At 41.5% G+C, this 23,133-nt stretch overlaps 1 protein-coding gene across 6 annotated transcripts in view; it reads left to right on the top strand.

The window, feature by feature from the left end:
* The window catches only part of znf469 (zinc finger protein 469), a 212,887-nt gene that overhangs the window by 165,293 nt on the left and 24,461 nt on the right, over positions 1 to 23,133 (top strand). For all 6 annotated transcript variants that reach the window (XM_082540330.1, XM_082540329.1, XM_082540327.1 and 3 more), the window contains one exon: positions 7,152 to 7,365. The gene's annotated coding sequence lies outside the window, so the exon portion shown is untranslated. The remainder of the gene's footprint in view (positions 1 to 7,151; positions 7,366 to 23,133) is intronic.

Here is a 23,133-nt window from a genome sequence, read left to right as displayed (position 1 = left end):
ACTTGCAGCTTTTCTTTATGACCAGAGTACTGATTATGACATCTTATAGTGGCAATTAAAAAATCATTTGAGACAACCTTTATAATGCACATTAACAGATACAAACAGATAAACAGAGCTTGGTCCTCATTAGGCTTATCTTAATATTCCCTCACACATACACTCACACAAGCCCCATTCTCTTTACATAGGCCACACACGCAGACCGCCACAGCTGACCGACACTTGATATAAATGAGCATCCAGCAAGATGCATTTGGTTTTTTTCATGATTCATTCCAACACGACTACACTATGCCATAAATACAGGCCTGTCAAAATGTGTTCTACCCCACAGAGAGGGGAGTGGTGTGAGGTACAGTAGACACCATTCACTCTGTGTTTGGAAGGGGCAGAAAGTTGGAGTTGGTGGCTTTGGTCTCCCTGAAGAGTAAGGTATTGATGGGACAAAAGTGAGGAGAAGGATTGAAAGGCCCATTTGTGAGGGTCAGTCATCTCTGTGTTTGCTATGCTGTGGCTCTGGTGCAATTCAATGGACGCTCTATCCACCCGACCTATTTCAATCCCAACTCCTAAGTCAAAAAAATAAAAAATAAAGACACTGCAACTCAAAAAGGTCACACTTATATTCATTTTATCCTAAAACATAATCACTTAATCATTTTAAATCAGTTGCCCTTCAATTAAGTTCAATAAATTCTTTCTAGAAAGTCCAAGTATAGTTTGTCTTTGTGAACATGATCATAAAATTGTTTGGGTTTTGTTCTGAAATTTTTAAAAAAAAACTGCTTTAATTACAATTAATAAAAGACCTTTTCAAATAAAAAAAAAAAGCAGTTATGTTTTTGTGCGGAACTGGACTGTAGTTCACGTGCGGTCACAGTCCCACAGTTATGCTTATAGATTTATGAAATGCAATCAAGGCGGGTCAGCCCACTGTTTTAGTGGTCTTATCGTAAACATACCATGGGCTGTGTGAGAAGTGCTGAAATTGTCACAGCATACCACCATATCGGTTTAAATTGCCACAGCAGTCAAGGCTATAAGAGCCTGAATAAATACTATTCCATTCCAACGGAGTCGTTCTTATTATTAGCAATCGTCTGGATTTGAATTACCCATATAAAACAGAAAAGTAAATCAGTGTATTGTATAGGTTGTGTAATCCTTACCATTTCTTACAGTGCTGTGCAAAGACTTCAGTCACATTTCAAATCTGAATATTTTGCTTTTATTGAAACATCTGCAAAAATACATGAAAATACAGTATATAAGGCAAAACAGAGTTTTCATTTTTTGTGTAATTTGGCATACAGCCACTCAGCCTTTTGTCTCTGTTTCCCTTCCTGAAGAATGGCTTCTTTACAGTCACTCTTCCACTGAGACCATTTCTGACGAGGCTTCAATGAATAGTTGTTAGATCTGTTGAAGGGCCTGATCCTTTGTTGGATTTTTTCCTGTTTCTTAAGGACATGACTTTCAGATACATTCATCTTCTGTTGATAGTTTTAAGCCTACCACTTCTTCTTTGTCTTCTGCTTGGCCAGTTTCCTCATTTTTAAGGTCACATTGCACAGCATGCCAAGATATGCCAAGTTTTCTGCTAACAGCTCTTTGGGAATTACCTTGTTGGTGTGAAATACTATTTTATGCCTGTAAAACTATGTTTTCTTTGGCATTTTTCATAGATTAAGCAAAAGACATGGGAACTATTAACTGTTTCTCAAGAGCACTTTAAAACAATTACCAGAAAGTCTGGCTTTTTAGAAACAAAATATCAAGAAATGAAGGGTGACACAAGGCTTTTGCACAGTACTGTACACAGAGTATTTTCCATCCATCCATCTTCTTCCGCTGAGTATTAAGCGGAAGAAGAAGCGGAGTATTTTCCATGTGGTACATATATTGAAATTGTTTTAGTCAAAAATAAATATGATTATAATTTTCAGAATCTTCTGGTAACTAAGTTTTGAAGTAGATTTGAAATTATTCTGTGCTGCTTCTTTCAAGGACGTATTTGACTTAGAATTAAGTTCATATATAGTGATTATGTCTACCTTTGCTCTTTCAAGAACACACTTTCTTCAGCTTTCCCTCTTTTACCTGCGGTGCACCTCATGACGTTGTCTTCCTGGGAACATCATCACTCCTGATCGACATGATGGGGCGAGTACACATCGCCAAACTGCTAAGTCTACACTGGCTGGGGTGCCCCATGTTTGCCCTGGGGGAGAGCATCTGCTCTTGTCTGCTGGGCTCTCTCGGTCAGAAATGGCACACCATGGTGTGATGGACTCTACCGGTCACTGTTCATCGGCATTGTAGGTGTGAAATTCCCAGGAATCCCCAGTACGGCTGCTTCAGAGTCCAGTAGTTGAATCAGAGAGAGGATGGGAATGGATGTGTTAGACCTTTTGGTCAGACATCATCACCGTGTCTAACTTGAAACCCACAGTCTAATATTTCTGGGGCCCATTCTTGCCTCAGGACATAAACTTACAAAGCACTCATTGAACTAGTCTTGGGTTTGTAAAATATTTTCTTTCCTGGTTGTTAAGTTTTAATGTAATTGATTTTATAGGACATTTCAGGTGTCTAACAGTCAGTGACTCATGGAATATACTCACCACATGTAGTCAGCGCCTACACTCAGTGCCCTTAATTGACAGTTACAGGAGCGTTGTTGGTGGTGGTGATGGGGAGGCCTTTCATTGGGCCTCTGGGTGTGTCACCAACATGACCAGTTACTTTAAAACCTTACTGCAACTGTGGCAAAATCGGGTTGCAGAAATAATTTAAAAACTTGGAACCAAAGCAGTGTTCTTGCTATTACTTCACTGAGATGCTGGAGTCCAGTGACGCTGTCTTAGCTTTTACAGTATACAAAGCACTCAAGGGTTCATCTCTTCTTTAGCTGTTAAGGTACTTCGATGTCAAGTTACCACATGTTAATTGAGTACACCAAAACAGTGACACACAGCCAGGGAGCAAGATCTCATTCAACATTAATCTTGCCATGGTTAAACCACTCTATCCTCTAAAAGGCTGAAAAGAAAAGCTACACTGTATATTTGGGGAGGTGAATTTACACATTTTCCCCCAATCTATGTTTAGTTTTAGGGAACTATTTTTAGTAACTTTATTACAGTCAGTCAATAAATCTGTGCATGCAGAATTACTGCTAAACGGTCAAAAGTTTTATTAGTTTTTTGACCCAGGTGTTGCTCCAGTCAGGAAAGCTAGAATCTTTTGTGGTCACTGTTAAAAAACTCTAATAAGCATCAGCATTGTTTTCTCTGGGGTTTTTTTTAGTGACACACAGAAAGAAGGACCATTTAGAGACCCCAGACGGTTGGCAGGAAGAGGATTTGTGTGGAGAGTTTAAATTGAATTCCCCGTGTGGGCAGCTGGTGGTCTGATATGCACAGACTACAGGGCTAGGTTTGAGCAGGCTCCACTCTTTTATATACATTCATCTTACAAAGCGGTTCTCATTGAAGTGACGTTCAATTTGGCATGGCTGTTGGTACCAGATTGGCTGATCTGAACATTTCAGGAATTGCTGATCTACTGGGATTTTCCTGCACAAACATCTCCAAAAATGCCTAACTGATGTCAGTGGACAATGCCAAGCAGGGGCGTAATTTCCAGGGGGGTTATGACCCCCCCAATAATCAGACCCAGCCAATATAACCACCCTCCCCCCCAATAAAATTATGAATTATATCTTGCATAAATAGGCTGTTGATTTTCTTTACTCATTTCAGTTATTACCAGCAAAATAGTTGCATGTTTAATCATCTGGGAATTTACAACATATTTATTTATTTAGACAGAGATCTTGACCCCCCCAATGTTCAGTACAAAGTTACGCCCATGATGCCAAGACTTCTATGAGGAACAGGATGGAACAACAACAACTCAAATAATTACTTGTTAGAATCATTGTATGCAAAAGAGCAGCTCTTAATACAATTACAAGTCTCTTAATACATGCTATAGATGGACTACAGCAGCAGAAGACAACACCAAGTGCCACTCCTGTCAGCTGGGAACAGTAAACTGATGTAACAATAGCCTTCAGATCAGGCTTATCATTGTCTGATCTGACGAGTCTTGATTTTAAAATTTCGCTGGTAGCATTGCAATTTGACCGTTTCAATAGTGTGGTGGATATTTTCTTTGCACTTTTTGGGCTCCTTAGTACCAATTGAGAATCATTTTAACTCCAGAGTCTAACTTAACATCGTTGGCGACCATGTCCTTACTGTTTCCATCTTCTGATGGCTGCTTCCAGCAGGATAATGCACCATGTCACAAAGCTCAAATCATCTCAGTGAGTTCACTGTACTCACAGAGTTTCCACACTCACTCAATCCAAGAGAGCACCTTTGGGATGTAGTGGAACGCAAGATTCACATCATGGATGTGCAGCTGACAAATGTGCAGCAGCTACGTGATGCTATCATGTTAATGTAGACCAAAATCTCTGAAGAAATGAGACAGTTCCAAAAGCAAAAGAGAGTCCAGCAAAGTATACCTGATAAACTGTCAGGTGAACATTATCATTCATTTAATTTACACAATCCTCTCTTCTTAAATTGGGTAAAAAGCAACAGAAATTATGTTGTTTATTTTTAGTCTAATGAGTTGTAGGCCATGTCTGACCTGTACTAGATTAATAAGTGATTTAAATCGGTGAGATGGGATTTACAATTTGCTGTACCAGTCATGAAAACAAAGGGCACAGAGGTTTGTCCTCTTTGAAACAAAAAAGAGGGAAGAATGTGAGAGTTGTTGTTACTGCTAAACTTTGCCGCACTGCACTGTACTGTATTTACACCACAGCTCTGTAGAGCCCCTAGTGGCTAGGTAGGATGTTGAGTGTATTCACGTTCCTAAATACCAATTTTAGATCAATCATATCTCTCTTTTTTTTAAACTTTCTCCCTCTTTCTTTCTATTTATATTTCTCTATATCTTTCATTTTATTGTATGGGTTTTTGCTTTTTTTGTTTTCTGTTGGCTGCAAAGTCTGATGGCAGCCTGTCGTGACATATCTAATTTTCCTTATCGCATGACCACTTTGTGCTATTTTTATCAATTTACCATCTTTAGGGTAATGACCATACCTGATTATATTGCAGACAGTAAACAAACAGCAGCTTTCAGATGTTGGATTAGTCTTTTCTTTATCACCAAAGCCTCCGATTAAAGACATAAAACACCACAGAAAGGCTGTCCATGTCACTGGTTTTGGAGGATTAGTGTTTCTTAGCAATGAAGTACACAGAAATGACTTTGTCTCTTCTTTCTCTGTCATTGCTCTACCAAACCATTTTCAGCTGTCTCAATCCCCAGTCTCGTGTCTGAGTTTTCACAGCCTACAATGAAGGCAGCCCATAACTTTAAGTACTGTTTTGTGGACCTGTGTAAATTTGACACCATTATGCCACTGAGAGGGTCTGTGTAGGTGTTAATGTTAGCATGGGAGATTGCCAGAGATCTGTATAATGCCTGCTTACCTCATCATGTGCTGCCAAAAAGTTCTCCTTTACTCTTACATTATGCTGACATTTTGGTCCTTCTGCTCTGCTCCAAGATCTCTGGCTGTCTTTTTTGTTGTTGTTGTTGCGGTATTCATATTTGTCCCAGCTGCTCTTTTGCTTATCCCTCTTCCTGTTCCTGTTCAAGGAGCTAGCACTGTATCTTAGAGCGCTGTCCTCTTATTTAAACTTAATGCCTTCTTTTTCTGCAAAGGTAAATCAAACTGAGGCCAACAGATTTGCCAGTAGTGGTGGATGTAGAGATGTCCTGTGATGATGTCTTTTTAAAAAAAAAAAAAAATTTTAGCATCAATGTTTAACTTTCATGCTATGATCTTGAAGTTGGCATGCAGCAGCTGAACTTCCACAGAAACCTAACTAGAAGTGATTTAAAGTATAATGTGTTTTTTTGTTTCTGAAGTCTCTATTACCAGTTGACTTGAACCTTAATTTTAACCTTAATTTGTTTTAGTGTACTTTTCTTTCACTTTACAGCCCCCTTTTTCTGCCACTGCCCAGTTTAAACTGGCAGACTTGGCAGAGCAAGGTTTGTGTGTGGTGGCACTGGGGGCAGGGCGTAGAGCTTGCCTGGGCTGACTGTACCCAGCCCCTCATAATTACGGACAGTAAACAGCTAGTGCTTTTAGGTCTGATTTTCCCTGTCTCATGGGGAGAGAGTTCACTTTGGCATGAGAAAAAAAGGCAAAGAGGATGAAAAAAGGGGAAAAGACATTCTGAAGGTGGACAAAAAACGTCATCCTTATTCTTGGTGATGAATATGGAAGCAGTTTGCAAAGAGTTATAAACACACAGACAGTCATTGTGCCCACCCCCAGAACTTAACACACACACACACACAGTCATAGTCCTTCCTGAGCAGCAGTCGTTTGATGTGATCTTATAGTAAGTCTTAATTAAAACTTCCAACACCCCCTGGTTAAGTATGTGTTTGGTCTTTTTCCTTCACTCCCTGAAACTGTCAAACTGATCACCTATTTTATGTCTCTCTCTGTGTCTGTGTTTTTCTTTCCGTCTGCCTGCCTGTCTATGTCCTTCCCCTGTCTCTTTCCACTATTTCTAAAGCGAAGCCCTTCTGTCCTACACCCAATACTTGGTCTAAATTTACTTTTGGTCTTCCTTCTTTTCTTTCTTTATTTTAATTTCCTAGACATTTAACGCAGTCACTGGCAAACTCTCACACTTTATTTCTCCCTATTGCATTTTGAGGTTTCACTGGCAGAAGTTGAACTGATTTTGCGACATTATATTTCATTCATAAGGTCCAAACTAAGCAAATAACTCTCTGTGTATTCAAATGATTTGCTGTATGACATCTCTGTTTCTCCATCTTCTTCCTCATTGCTCTTTTTCTCTGTCCGTGCACTGCACGGCACTAGCAGGCGGTGGGACTGGAGGTTTTCTTTGGCAGCCTGCTCCCCCTCTCTTGGCTGAGACAGGGCCTGTGCTACTGGCTGGGAGTGTGGAAGGGAAGCAGGGAGGTAGTGAAGGCAGAGGGGAGGGAGAGAATGGGCTTGGGAGGAGAGAGGCTGGAGGGGTAGAGGCGTGGTCTCAGCTGGTAATGAAGTCTTCTCTTTTCATCCTCAGAAGGCAGAGTGGGAGCGAACGGGCCCGGGGTCTGCGCAGCTCCACAGCCTTCTCTGCCTCTAAAGTGTGCTGAGCGCTGCTCCGCTCTGCGCTGCCTGTGCCTGTCTCAGTTCCCGTCTGCCACAGCTGAGAGATACAAAGATACCAAGACTGAAAGAGACCGCTACAAACATGAAGCTTTTCCTTGCATCGGCTCCACAGCGCTACTCTTGAGGTAAGACTTCCTTCTTTATGTGCTGCTCCTGACCGTGCCTTGCTATGTGCTCTGCTTTACTGTCCGTCAGTCTCTGTTGATTGTTGTGGTGGGGGCTGGGAGGTGGGGGTGTAAGGGGGCCTGTCCAGGTTAAGTCACTCCCACTTTCATCATGCATGTGTACGTGTGTGCACGTGTTTGCCCATACAGTATGACCAGTTATGGGTAGCTGTGTTTTGGCTCATGTGAGATTGCACCTCTGAATATGCAGCATGTGTGTGTTTGTGACTTTGCACAAATGAATGCAGTCAGCGTCAGCAGTGAAAGGTTTATGTTAATGGTGACAAATGGGTTGTAGCCATGCAAAGACTGTGGCTGAGGCACACATGAAGGAAACAGGATGAAGTGGCAGGCATTATTAGAAAAAAAAAAACTTTGGAAAAGTAAGGTGAAAGTGACTATTCTGTAAGAATGTTTTGGTTTTTTAAAAATTGCTTTGTTTGTCAGATGAACTTAATATCACTCTTTTTACTGCCCTTCTGGGCTAGTGTTAATGTAATATAGAGCCATAAAGTCATTTTAAATGAGCTGCTAAATGGTGTGGTGTTACTGCACCTGAGTGTTTGGCCACATGTGGATATTTATTTATTTGCACTGTTCATTGCTGTTGAATGCAAAAGGCTAGTGGGGCCCATCTCTGTAAATAAAAAGGACAGCAGGCACTCATCTGCAGCCCAGTGACACCAGGCTTTGAAGTGATTTCAGTGGATCTGTCCTCCTCCCCGCTGGGCATTTCAGATCCGGCCTGCAACTCTCTTACTTTCATCTGCATTCCCTTGGAAATCCATCCATCTGTATTCTTTCACACACCTCCTTCCTGATCCCATTCACCCCATGAGTTCTTGCACCCTGAAACCCCTCTGCGAGGCCTTCACCTCCTATCAACACCTCCTGTATTTTCATAGACAGTATTCCTACTGTTTTTATTCTCCATCTCATCTGACGAGCTTCCAGGGAACGGGTCTTTCCGATACCTCTCCCAGAAAAAAAAAAAAAAGCTAAGTGACTTTCCATTAGTTTTTGCTAGGCCATGAGAATTATGGTTTCCCAAATGAATGGTGTACAGGAGCCTAGCTTAATTGAAAAAACACAAGCATGGTCTGCCATGAGGAGACGGTCCTTGTGTCACTGTTGAACTGTGCGAATGTACTTTCCAGAGCTGGTGAGAAAGAGAGAGAAAATACAAAAAAAGAGCACGAGGAGTACAGACAGAAGGCTGGGGCAAACAGATTTATTAAATAATAGTGTGGAGAATGAAAAGAACTGATTGAAAACATTGGTGGTGTTACACAATGCCGATCAAGCAGCAAATAAGGATGAATCAGCAGAGGGCATCAAATTATATAAAAATTCTTCTAAAGAGAGCCAGAAGAGGAAAAAACAGTACAGCGTGAGTGAACTTCCAGTTTGGCTTCAGAAAGGATAGTTTGGATAAAGTGAGATTTTAGTGGCAAAAAATGACATAAGACGCCCATGTTGAGGCAGTTTGCTAGCACTTTAGCCCCAAGGACAACAATAGAACACAATAGAACTGCACAGTTCTGCAAGTTTGACTTGTAAAGCACTCCAACACACACTATCAATATCTGCCTTGCCTCCTGCATTCTCTCCATCTTATTTCTCTTCTTCCCTTCCACTCCCCCACTCCCTTCACTGTGTTTGTGTGAGATACTTGTGAAGCAGCCCCATATTGTGATGATTGAGGCCCTGTCATTGATTCAGATGGCACATTTGTCAGACACATGTTTGCCAGCAACTGCTGTTGCTAGGGTGCGCGGCGCTGCTGTGGAAAGCATCTCTTGTTGACTTCCTCACTGGGTGGTTCATGTGTTTGTCAGGTCACCGTAACCCCTGACACCATCACCACCTCCTGCTTTTCGTACTGCCTGTTAATGTAACTCTAGACTCCCAAAGAGATTACCGCCACACTCATGCATCACTGCTGACATAAGGAAACATAAAAGATCAACATTTGCAACTGCAAGAGGATAACAAAAAGTATTTGTTGTAAGAATCGTCCACAAGAATCCTCTGATGAAAACACATGCAGGCAGCCTTCACTGGAGAATGTGTAAAAAAAAAAAAAATATAACCCCAGGACTTAATACTGATTTACTACTCCAGAGGTGGCACACACATATTATTTGTGATAAGTGCACTTTTTTTCAATTTATCCTCACTGACGTGTCTAAGGGGCATGACAATGGTTTAAAGGTTGGTTTATTATCAGCTCAGCAGGTACGTAATACAGTGGAGAATATTCCAATATTCCATTAATTTTTATGTTGAGTGATGTCATCATGACTTTCTGACTTCTCTGGCTCAGTGCTGGCAGGACTGAGAAGACTTTCATTATAATTTGGTAGTGAAAGGTGAACGGTGACTTCAGTGCTCATGTCTGCTCTGTCCTTCCTCCGTGGGATTAGAATAGAAATATAGAATAGAAATATCCCGTATTGTCAGTAACTGGGGAAATTCAAGTGTTCCCGCAGCAAAGTGACAGGCAGATGGAGCATGGAGATAAAAAAAAAACAATTTACAGCATAATAAAAAAAATAATGTGCAGTTATTAAGTTATTAAAAATGTAAAAGATTATTAAAAACAGAAAATGGAAAAACTGTGCAAATAACAGTGGTGTTATTTTTGCCAAAGTTCTTCTGTTTCCTTCCACCTGCACTGGGTCGAGAGGGCATCCGAAAGCAGCGCTGGCCTTCATGATGAGCTTCTCTAAACGCTTTCTCTCAGCTGTAGATAAGCTACTGTTCCAACAGACAACATCATAGAAGATGGCTGACATCACCACAGAGTGAAAAAAGGTCTTCAGAAGCCCCCCCCTCCAAAAGATCTCCTCAGCAGTCTGCTCTGACCCTTCCTGTAAAGAGCATCAGTGTTGTGACTCCATTTATTCTTCAGGTGAACATCCGTGTACTTATAAGAGTCTGCTCTCTTAATGTCAGTTCCCTGGATGTTCACTGGTGTCGGTGTGGTGGGTCTGCACCTGCGGAAATCCTACACCAGCTCCTTGGTTTCCCACATTGATCAGAAGATGGTCACGCTGGCACCAGTCCACACAGTCTGTATTCTGAGTCATCCTCACCTGTTATGAGGCCAGCTATACCAGAGCTATCAGTGAGGTAGTCCACTAACCACTGGGACAGCTCCAGCTTCTACCTCAGAAGTCCAGGCTGGATGGTATTCAAAGCACTGGAGATCCTTACAGTGCTTCCAGGCTTCTCCAGCTGGGTCAGAGTTCGGTGCAGGACGTAGATGGTGGCATCATCCACCCCGATTCTAGGCTGGTAAGCAAACTACACCAGATCCAATGAAGACTGAAGGAGGAGGCAAATATGTTTGAGGACCAGTCTCTTGAGGGTCTTAATCAGACGTGAGATCAGTGCTACCAGCCTGTGGCTGCTGAGGTCCTCCGGATGCGTGGTCTTTGGTACTGGTACCATATAGGATGTCTTTCACAGCTGTGGTACTTTCCCCAGCTTCAGGCTCATGTTGAACATGATGCCAAACAGTTGGTCAGCGCGGCACCTCAGGAGCTTGGAGCTGATTCCACTTGGACCTTCAGCCTTTTGCATCTTGATCTCTCGCAGCTCGTTCCTCACCTGAAGTGTTGAAAGGGACAGGATGGTGTTGGAGGAAGGGGGGCGTGGGATGGAGTCTTTTGAAGCAGAGGTGGTGGATGATGGCTGAGGGCTAAGAAGTCATGGGAAGAAAAGCTGGCACTGGTTGAAGATAGGGTGTTTGCAGCAGAGATGATGGGGCTGGGGGAGAGCCTTCATTTCAGGGTTGATCCAGGGCTTGTTGTTGGAGAAACACTGTACCTTCAAAAGGGGCAGAGTGTCATCCGCACAGAAGTTAATGTAGTCAGTGATTATGGATTATGGTGGAAAGGTATTGGGGAAAAAATAAGTTCTCCAAAACTTCTCCAGACATGAAAAATCTAAGTCTGTGTTAAACTGAACTGACCCTCATGTTGAGGATTATCACTGGTGATGAAAGCTGAACCTCACACTATGACCCTTAAGACCAAACAACACTCTTGACTTCGTGGAGTCCAGTTCTTCAGAAAGCACATCATGTGAGGAATGTGAACAAGAGCATGGTTATCGTTTTTTGTTTGTGTTTCTTTCTCTCTTTTTTTATTTTGAGATTGTCAGGGTTGTGCACCGCAGATGAACACAGTGTCAATCTGCCAGACTTGATTTATGCACTAACGTCCTACAGAGTAAGGGAACATTTAGCACATGTGAAAATGCTGGTAAAAATCGCAAAGTTTTTTGGAACTACCACCACAATCTTTGCTTATCTCCTATCTTTTCTTTTTACCAAATTTGCGTTGGGGCGAGTTTGTCAGGTCTTGACACAGTGGAGATTCAGCATGAATCCCAAACAAACACAAAGTGGTCAGAACAGTATCAGCAGGATGACTGGAAGCAGTGTATGACTGCACAAGGAGACAACCTTGAAGGGTGTAGATTTGATTGGAATTCTTTGTAAATAATGTATTTTGAGGACATAATGAGTTTATTTTGTGACCATAATCTGTGCGTTATTTACTGTTGTCAAGGACAAAATCCAGATTTTTCTCAGCACTCATTTTTAGATGTTGACTAGTTTCTACTTGCTTAAATATTCCATTTACCTTTATCTTATTCTCACTGGTGAATGATCAAAGAAACACAGTCTTAGTAAACGAGTATTTCTTTAATTATTACTGACTACACCCATAATAATTTCCAACCATAACTGGAATTACCATACTGTTATATTTTGAATTCCCTCCCTCCATCTTTTACTGGACACTGTTGCCTCCTGAGTGTGAGCAGAAACCATCTACAGTTGGCGAAAACATAAGAGAAATGATGCGCTTGGTAATACCTTAAAGGAAAGAGCTTTGAATTCATGATAAATTATTGCTTTCATCACAGACTTCTCATGGTGCTCCCAGTCATTAAAACTCAAAAAACCTCAAAGTTAGATGAGAGTATTTTTAAATTTATTGGCCCATATAATTTTCAGCTAAATTTGAATATATAATTGAAGAGATGGCCTCATGATTAAAAATTGTTATGTGTTTGTCGGCTGATCGCTAACATCAATAGAGACCAGTGTGATTTAAGACACTGGCACTATAAACAGCAGACTTCATATTACAAAAATATTGTGCAGTAATTTTTACTTTTATTGTTCCTTTTCCAGCATCCTTTGTACCGCTCTCAGTTTATTTATTCCATTGTGTAAGTTGTGCAGTAAGTGACATGAATATTATCAGGACACTCTTAGAATTGAACTTCTTGACCTCATTCACCTCATATCCTTTCCTCAGCTTGCTTGCTTTCACTGTAACTCTCAAACTTTTCAGTCAGGCATTACTGGCTTTCCTTTAAAGAGTCTTTATAATGAAGTACTTCATTTAGTAATTAGCTCATTTATGCGACCCACTGTCAGGTGCCTTCTCCAGCTGGTGGCGCTCTTACTGGCGAACTAGTCTGTCCATGCCTAGAATCAGGCCTGTAAATAGGATTTGGAGGCAGATGCTTTATAAATTGCAGTGCAGATGTAAAACACATGACTTTGGGGAGCAGCGAGTCCCTCAGGTTCTATCATTTTGTCTCTTTCTCCTACCTACTTCTACTCCTCTTATTCTTTGATTTCTCTGTCCTCTTATTCAACTACTGCACATCCGCCATATTTTCCATCTTATTGTATGTCTGTATTTATCAGATCACACCTTCATTCTGAAGGTCTCCTTAACCTCCTACGCAAATCCAAGTTAATATATAGATATGCAATGTGTTCTAAAGTGTGCATGTGTCCGTGTGTTACGGTGCGCATTTTATGCATTCTTGACTGTAAGTCCAAATTTCTGTGTCAGACTGTAGGTGGTGTACTGTGGGTCTGCTGACAAATAACCTCTGGATCAGCCATCATGTGTTTATTAGACACTCTATCCAACAGGCAGAAAATTGGCCTGAATTTTTGCCTTGCACCTCTGCTCTTCTGCTGCGTGAAGGCAGACCCAGCAGCTCTGATTGCTTCTGACACTGACAACAAGACCTAGCTTCCTGAGAAGACTTTCTGCAGAGCTCCTCTTGTATCTGCACAGAAAAGTCAAAGGTGATCAAATCAAATAAGATGTTTTTTCTCTAACGCTTGCCAGAACTTAGAGGTCAGACAGCGAGTTACGTATGGATTGGCAGGTTTATGTTTACTTTCAGTGTGCTGAAATATGTCTTTATCCCATTTTTTTAACCCTGACATTTGAACCTGCTGCATCATTCCTTTGTGAGTGAAGGGCAGATGCATCATTTGTAAATTATGCTATAGTTACCTTGGCCTGCAGCTTGATAACTTCAGGATCACTTTCCCTTTTCAACCCCTCTCCGCTACATTCCTGCTGGTCTCTGCTTACTTCTACGTTTCGCTCCAGATGTGGCATTGTTTGGACACATTTGTTTTGGGCTGGGGCCGGTAGACCTGCTCACAGTCTGATGTCATGCTCTATTTAAAGGGAAAGCCATGAGAACTGGGTGGAACGCTGTGGTTTCACTTCAAAGCTTCTTTCTTGGACTACTGATGACTGTCATCCGTGGCACAGCAATCTGTGTCATGGACAGATGACCACATTCATTTTAACTGTTGACAGATATGTGATTTTAAAAAGGCTTATAGAGGAGGCAGGATTTTGCACAAAAATCAGGAAGTTTAACTTTTACCTCATGGCCTATGAGTTTTACTGAAGTTTTCTCAGTTTCACAGTTCTTTAAAATAACCTGCCACTCCTACAAAGAAACAATACAGGGTCTTATTTAAAGATTAGGCTCAGGCTGTTTATGGTATAACTGAGAGAAACCTGATACTATAGTTGGATGAGATGAAAGGATGATGCCCTCAATTGAACCAACAAACATGACAGGTTTTTATGGGTCAGGGGAGTCACATGCTGCTTAAACTTTCATGCCTCTCTAATTAGCTCTGTCAGTCAATGAACCTGGCACCTCATGCCATTAAAGAATGGGATAATGAATCCTGTCTGTCTCTCAGTGTGTGTGTGTGTGTATGTGTGCGTGTGTGTGTGTGTGTGTGTGTGTGTGTGTGTGTGTGTGTGTGTGTGTATAGGGTATTCTGTACCACATTAAATATGAAATATCTCACAGTGTTCCAGCTATATGGGGGTTAGGATAAGGGCATCTTTTCCTCGATGACTGAGCTTATTGTGTCTCTTATTTAAACTGTGAGCATAGTGGAAAGCCGCTTTACTGTCAGATTCCCCATGGGAGCTCTGCCTTCAGCACTATTTGGCCTTCAAACACATATATATTTGCCAGGTCCTCTCTAGTGTTTCTGCTTCAAAGAGCCAAAAGTTCTAACCCTGCTAAATATTTCCGGTTCAAACGGGCATCTTTGCTAGATGTTCATCCCTCTCTGTCCTTTCTCCTTTCTCTGTGGTATTTGCTTAAGGAGTTCACAGTGGCCTTACAGGAGTTGAAATCTGAAATGACTGAGGTGAAGTGCTATTAGGCAATTTAGTAATGCTCACACACATACTTCCAGAAAAAGGGAAAGTAGCAGTGAGATAATATTGTCATCACACAGGCTCTCTTTGAATTTGCATCAGTTTGGGATGCCCACATCCTGACAATGCTTAAGTGTTGTATTCACACACTCAGGCACAAATATTTAAAAGGTTAGGTTAGAAGGTGACACAGCCTGCTGAATGTTTTTAAATGCATTATTGCCCATTTGTGCATTGTGTTTTATTCCCAGATTGTTTAAAGAGAAAGATGCTGGCAACGGAAAGTGAGTTTTCCCACTTTTGCAGCGTACATATAATTCAACAGTTGTATTTTCAGAGTAGTTATATATAAATGCAGATGTTTTTGACACCGAAATGTGTTTCTCTGTGGGTCTCGCTCCCTTTCGGCTTAAAGTTCACTACAGTGCATTGCCACTGTGGTCAGCATCAAAGGCCTGGATATAGACATGTTTACACACTTTCATGCACAGACACGCAAACAGACCTTTGGATCATTTATATTTACTTACATATGAGAACATAAACAATAAAGATGAAATCAGGAAAACTCTTCAGCTCATGCATCCTTTCCAAAAGCACACTCACAAAGTCACACGCTCACACACACTCACACACACACAAACAGTCTGCCTGGCTGCGGTCCAGTGCTGCGCCCAGTGTTTCCTCCAAACACAGAGGCCAGATATTAAACATAATGAATGGATAACAGTTCAACCCTGGGGTCATGAGGTCAAGCATCTAAATGATCAGTGCTTCCGCTCCAGATTCTGTTTATGACTATGTGTATACACACCATACAGCCTGTCAGACAATTATATACACCCCACACCCAGCGTCAAGCTCAGACAGCTGGCACAGCCAAACATTCACCGTCTGTTTTAGGGAGGGGGGGGGGGGTGTTTGTGTGGGGGTGCGTGGAATTACTCATGTTATCAGGACATAAATCTGTTTACCCACCACTTGCAAGAGTCCATAACATAAATCAGAACAGAATGAAGGACTGGGTTTACGGTTTGGTTAAACTTAGGTTTAGTTTCAAGTTAGAGTTAGAGTAAGGCAAGTAGTGATTATGGTGAGAGTTAGGGAAAGTTTCCAAAAAAATGAATGAATGCAATATCTTCTTGTGCAATAGATACACAAGAATCTGTGTGCCCGTTTGTGAACTCATTCAACTTATTAATCTGCTACTAACACAAAGATTAAAAAGAAGGCTAAGGCTGCGAGGAAATTCTGTTAGTGCTGGAAAAAAAGTCTTCTTCATCTTAGTCAGAGACAGTCTTTATTGCTGCCCTTGACTCACATTTGTCCCATTTTCTTTCACATATTAGTCTATCCTAGTGTGCTGCACATTGCAGGAAACACAGATAATGAATCTCAGTGTATACCGTGATAATGTGGGGAAAAGATGTAATTTGTTCACACATGCTCACTTTTCAAGGATGATAAACTCACATTTTAGAGGGCTAAAGCAGGTGTTTGGGTGGGACAAATGGGAGGTACTGATGGATAAGGTGACAGGGTGGAGTAATAACAAACTTCAGTATAAATTAGAGTTAAACATTGTCATTTGATGGGAGTGTCAGACTGGTTGAAACATAGTTTCATTTTCATCCTTCTTTTTTTTATTTACTTGTGTTTCTATCCCAGATTCCCACAGTCCTTTTTACATTTGAAAAAGTTGGACATCTAAAGAGAACAAATTAGTTCATTGATGTAACTGGATTACTCTTCGCCTGCGGACAGTGTTATTTCATAAATAAATGTTTCACTGATCTTTGAAACAGGAAATTATCCAGTGGGAAAAGTCCAGTCCATGAAAGCAGCTTTGCATCCTTTCACAGCGGTTTTATTTCATGTAGCATCTTTTGCTCTGTACCCGTTTGGAAGTAGGGACAAAATCTTCATCATCACCGCTCATTGACTCAGCCCGTGTGTATGTACATATCCATTTGTTTGGATTTGTTTATCTTCTTCCGTCTGTGTTGTATATATGCAGCCATGTATACGTACACCTACACATGTTTTTGTTCAAATGCCCTTTTGTGGTATGTCATGCCTATCTGTGGGTTATAACTCTGCATTAGAAAGTTGATGCCTGACTCTTCAGCCTCAGCACCATAGTGTATATCTCATTTCCGTGTTCGCATGCAGCCTTAAACTGCCGAGGAGAAAAAAAGGGGTTTGTTATGTGAACCATGTGTGGCTACCGATGCACATCTGAAAGGCACATCTGAAAGGCAGCAGGGAACTCAAAAAGTGTGGCTACATCTGCCAACTTATTTTACTCTGTATCTGATGTCAGACATGAGACTGTCAGTCTGTGAGATGCTATCAGCTCCGAGGCATCCAGCGAGGCCTAAAATGACCATTGATACCAGAGATAGGTATGATTTTGGTCTGTGTAAGTCCTCTAAGCCCTCTTGGCTGAAACAAAAACTGTGATGTACATCATTTCTTACTACAAAGTCACATTTTGCTCCATGGGGTTTTGAGGAATAACTTTCAAAAGCTTCCATCTTTATCCAGATTTAGCGAGTGGGAATAACTGCTTCCTGTAAGACACGGTGGGATTATGAGTAAATGCAACAGACACACAAAGTGTCCTGTGGAGGAAAATGTATTAACAGACTTAATGGTGAGATTGCAATGTCAGGTTTGAGTTTGTTGTGTCAGTAGTTACAGGGAGGCTTTGTTGATATCATATGTAAGATGTGGAGCAGATCATCAGCTTTCTTCTTTACCTTACATACCTTATGCCTCTCAGCTTAAATCTCAGTGATGTTAGAATGAGCGTTGCTTTTATTTCCAGAGCTTAAACACATCTAAGGATCTGTCTGTATCTGCACCTTGGAGAGGGGCTAAGGTATCCCCTGTACTGTCTTACAGCACTACTACTATCTTCTTCAATGTTCCTACTTTTGAACTAATCTCTCTCTGGCTTCTTCCACCCCTGCCACTCTATGTGTCCTGGTTCTAGACACAAACTAAGACCTACAGTCTCTGGTCCTCCAGAGAAAGTTACAGATGTTGTTGGGAAAACCACCTCAGTCCACCTCTTCTAAATCCTCATGGCTCTGTCAGATGCTACAGTGCCACTGTTGTCTAAGCCCCTCCTACAATTTGAATGACAGACTCATAGGCGAGCAGAGCAGAGGTATTACTATCAGGTTTCCCTCTAACTACAGCAAAGACTGAGTCTGAGCCTGCTCTGCCACAGGGATCTTATATTCCCAGAGGCACTCACGTGCCTTCTGCTTATGAAATTACACGCTTGGCCTTAGCTATTCTATTTCACAGAAGAAATTCACTTTTATTGCTGACATTTTGTTTTCCGTGACTTTACTAGAGAATGAAAGAGATGAAAAGAAGGATAAGAAGAAGTGGGGGTGGTAGTGTTTAAGAAAAGCCAACATCTATTTCCATTGGGGAGCTGCTTTGCTTAGTTGAACCGCATGGTTTGGATAGGAGTAGATATTCCGCATAAATATTTTTACGTGTGATTGACAATTAGCCCAAATGTGCTCATAGTTCAGCTCACGATGCTTGAGAAAAAGCCATTTGAAGTACTTTGATGTAGCTCAACGCTCTGTGATCATTTTCTCTTTTGGTTCGTCTTTATTACTTTCCCTCCTCATTTCCAATCTTCCTTTACATCAGGTAGATAACACCCTTTGCTCTTTTTTAAGCTCTGTTGTGAGAATATCAGAAACGTTCAGAAAGTTTCAGGTGGAGAAAGCACGTACACAAAAAGAGCTCCAAACACAGCGTTCAGTTAGAAACTTTTAATCTCTGTTTATCTAGGCTGTTGATTTATAACTGAGTTCCCAGGATTTATTGGTCAAGCTGTGATCCAGAGGATTATAAACCCTTCAACAGAACTGCTCTCTGTTAGTTATTATTCAATATCTAACACAGAGCTTCAAGTCATGATGGACCTTGAGTGAATTTTAATGAAAGATTTCCTGCTTGGTCCCTGCCAGGCCGACTAACACGCAATATCACCCGCTCCTTAAGAACTCACTTCTTCAAATTAAGGGTGAGGGAAAGGCTGCACTTCTAAAAACAGAATATTTTCAAAGGAATGAGGCCACTTTCAGGAAAGTTACAGGAGCTGTATCCGACTTTAGACCTCGGTATGGGTCAGTGAGTGTAGGAGCAGTAAAACCCAGAAGGCCGTGTCTCCCCCTTTTACTTCACCAGCTCAGGCCAGAGATGAGGTGATCCACACGGTTGATATGTGTGTGTATGTGTTTGCGACAGGAGGAAAAAGTCAGACTCTGGTCTCGGTCCAAGACAGGAAAACGCTGAAGTAAGCTCGCCCGTCACCTCCCAAACTCCACTGGCCTAATTATTCCTAATGCAGTTGTGTGATTTATTCTTTTAGCACCCTTTTAACAGGGTGTAGATGTGTGTGTGTCTAATGTGGTAGTCTCGCTGAAAAAAGGTCATGTGAGGACAACTGCTCTAAGGATGCAATGATGTATCAGATGTGTGTTTTTTGACAGATTTTCTTTCCTGCCATTGCTTGATTTGTGTCAGGAGCTGAGACTCACCCATTTTATGCTGTACAGACTGTTCAGAACAGCCCCCACAGAGAGCAGAGGAAAGAGTTCAGTCTGACGAATGATGTCAGTGTTTGGAGAGGATGAGTGTGATGGTGGTGGTGGTGGTGGTGGTGGGGGGGGGGGGTTACATGGGTCTGGGAAAATAAGAGTTTGTGTGGGGGAGGTAACATGAGATCCCCCACAGAGATGCTAAACTCCTTTACAGACTGAAAGAGAGAGAAGAGGACTCTTTACAAGGATGAAGAAAAACGTTCCCCTTTTAATCTGTTTGCAATCTAAAAATAACCTCCCCTCTCTGTCTACTGCCCACTGGGGCAGGCTTGTTAAAGTGTCTGTCTCCGAAGGGAAAGAGTCAAGTGCTACAGAGGACCAAACAAAAAAGAAGCTAGTAAAAGGGATGAGAAAAGAGGGAGGGGTTAAAATGGAAAATGGAGCAAAAGTAGGAGGGCAGAGGCAAGGTAACAGCAAAAATATGCAAAGAAGGAAGAGTGCTGGGAAAGATTTAGGACAGATGGATCCTCGAGAGAGTGAGAAAAGGTTCATGAAGCTTTAAAGACTGCTAAGTGGATCATCAGATTTCTACCTTGTCAACTGTTCCTTCTCACCACGCCAGTCAGCTAGCCAGACTGAGTGTAAAGCAGTTACACACCAACAGTATGTGGCCCCAAGGTTTTTTTGACTGTTGGTGCAGCAGTAAAAGCACCTAATGCTTGGAAATGTGAAATAACAGAAAAACTTTTCCTTGGCCCAATGGCATGGCACTTCTCTAAGGGGTTCACTGCACATGCGCTGAATCGCACATTCCAGATAGTCACCCATTCTTCAAATGCTTCCCTAGTTTTCAGTCTGACTCACAACTTTCTACTATACCAGTGTGGCCAGCCACCCAGCCTGATGTGTCATCCCCATCTGTTACTGTTCTTTTTCCCCTGACTTCCAGGAAAATGAATGGAACAGGACAGTATTTGTTTTCAGTGGGATTTGGTAATTTGTACCAACAACGTATTAGAAGAAATGAACAAAGAGGGACAGAAGTTCTAAAAATGCAAGACACTGTCTCAAGGACATGCTGAGCTTCTCTCGGAAACTAAAACAATCTCTGAAAGGTGGAAAAGAGACTCAAAGAATGTGGAGAAAAGTCTACTTGGTGGATTCTTCAAATTGCGACTCTGCTATACTCAGAGGCTCCTTCTTTCTGACCTGCACTACAGAGCTGGCTCTCAACTTGCTCACCTCTAACATTCCACCTTAAACAGCGGCAGATAAAAGCATCTCGTCATCTCTTCTCTGACCTCAGTTCCCTTTCATTTTATAATCACACTCACACTGTGGTTAGCAGAAATATTATTCAGATACTCTCAGATGACATAAAGAGCAGACTGTTGCCTGCCAAGTACACAACTGATATGCTACAATTACACATCGTAGCTGATAAACAACATATGGACGCTTTACTTTCAGACAAGATCACACAAAAATACTAAAGCTACATACCTTATCAGTGGTGCCTTTTTTACCACTGTGATGTCATTTTCCCATTTAATTCAGGGGGAACTAACCTCCCTGCTACCATTACTTTTTCCTTTTTTAACAATGGAACATCAGCTGGGCGTCTGTGGAGAGATTGCAACACTGAGGTTATTCTAGTCTGCTGGAGCTGCAGCAGTCTGGCAGAAATATCTGAGCCCCTGACCAAACCAGCTAAACACCATTCATAAATTCCTCCAAGATTGCAGCCAAGAGCCTAAGACCTGACGATGTGTGGACTGCCTGACCTGCTATTTGCTCTCTCTGCTGGTTTGAAGCAGACTACCTTGCCATAGAAAGAAAGGTATTCTAATGTTAGATAAGAGCATATCCTCAGACGCATTTTCTGTCTTCTGCTAGTTTTCCCTATCCTTCAAAACATAACAGCAGTGATTTGCGTATTTGTTTTTTGAGGTCAGTAGAAGCTTTTAACATTTCAAATCCTCTCAAAACTTTACGAGCCTATATTTCATTTTAATTTTCCTGTCCTCGGTCTGCATGCGCGATAGCAAGGTGGATAAGAGATGAAAAATCACCAATCACATGAGACTATCTTCATTTGTTATTCTTTCCTGGAAGTGTTGCAAATGGTACTCCTCCACATAGTTTTCAGTACATGAACTCTGAAAGTGTCTTTCTGTAAAAACAAAAAAGAAGTTAAGGTACGCATTTTGCAGTAGATAAAAAAAGGACATGAAAGGGGCTTCCTTGTATTTATGTTATGTTTGAGATGGTTGTGAATCACAGTTAAGCAGATAATTCTAATGTAACTCTCTATCCTCAGTAAGTGGATAATAAGAAAGCAGGATCAAAGTCATCTTCTGTAATCACAGTTTACATTTGAACAACTCTTATTTATTTAGCATTTGTAGATATTTTAATATTTACACTTGATAAATTATTGCTCCTATTTTTGACTAAATCTTTGACCAAAATCTGGGTGTGTTGTAGTGGCGAAAGGTCCTCACATGGCCCCTAAAGACCCAGTAGCCCTAGATTAATGGCTTTCCTGCTACCCAAGAGATGAAGACTGTGCCAAAACAAATGGTTGGGCACGCGATGTTGGCATGACAAATTGAAGTGAGGTCAAAAGGGCAAAAGACAGACCACAGCCCAGACCGACAGTTTTTCTAGTGGGGCTGCAATGAGACCATAATGCTAAGCTGAGAGGTCACCAGCGCAGGGTTACAGGTTGTAGCTTGTCCCTGTCTCAGCCTTTTAATGGACTGTGACAGGGCTTCCGATCCCAGCAGCCTGGCCAAATGTTATATTCATCAGAGCAGCTCCTGGGTGCAGCACTAGCACTTTTCATGGATACGGAGTTTGACACATAAATTAGAGCGTGCTATCCTTACCTCAGCTTGTGCAACCAGAAAGGTATTCATCTGATGTGCATCATTCTGGAAGCGAAGACAAAAAGAAGTTGGCAAACTGTGCTGTAATGCTCACAGTAGTCATTTCACTTGAGTTATTTATTGTAAGTTTATAAGATGTCAGAAATGTGAAATGCTGTTGTAGTATGCAGTCAACCATATAAACAGCAAAAGAAATAAACACCAGTTCTGAGTTAAAACAAACGTCATCTCTCACTTTAAGGTATGTTACTTCCTTAAGTGAGCTCATTTCAGATTTTGGAGACCATTCTTAGCACCGGCGCAGGCGTTTGTCCACGATTGTTCAGTGTTTACTTAATGTTTTCCAAGTGTTGATTTGGTGACAGTCTGATATGGGATTGTGGTTTCAACTCTTGCGTTTTGAAGTAAATTGGCTAAATCAAAGTAGAAAAACATAGGCTGTAAATCATTACTCGTTCACTGATAAAAATGTTTTTTTGAAATGCACGGAGCATTATGTTCACACATAACTCAGGATGTGAATGCTCACATATGGCTGAAGGTCAAGAGGGGATTGTTGGTGTTTGGGTGACTGTGAGAACCTTAGTCTTGAATACTCTGGGTTTCTTATAGTTCTTTGTGACCAAAGAGTTAAGCATTCAAGCAGATCTAGTTGTGCAGCAGCTGTAAAAATAGGAAGGAGAGGCAAAGTATAATTCATGAGATAGCGGGCACGACTACTGCGGCTTGCTT

Source organism: Aulonocara stuartgranti (assembly GCF_965226115.1).
Source record: "Aulonocara stuartgranti genome assembly, chromosome: 7".
Lineage (NCBI taxonomy): Eukaryota > Metazoa > Chordata > Actinopteri > Cichliformes > Cichlidae > Aulonocara > Aulonocara stuartgranti.
This window is presented reverse-complemented; position numbering and strand designations above follow the sequence as displayed.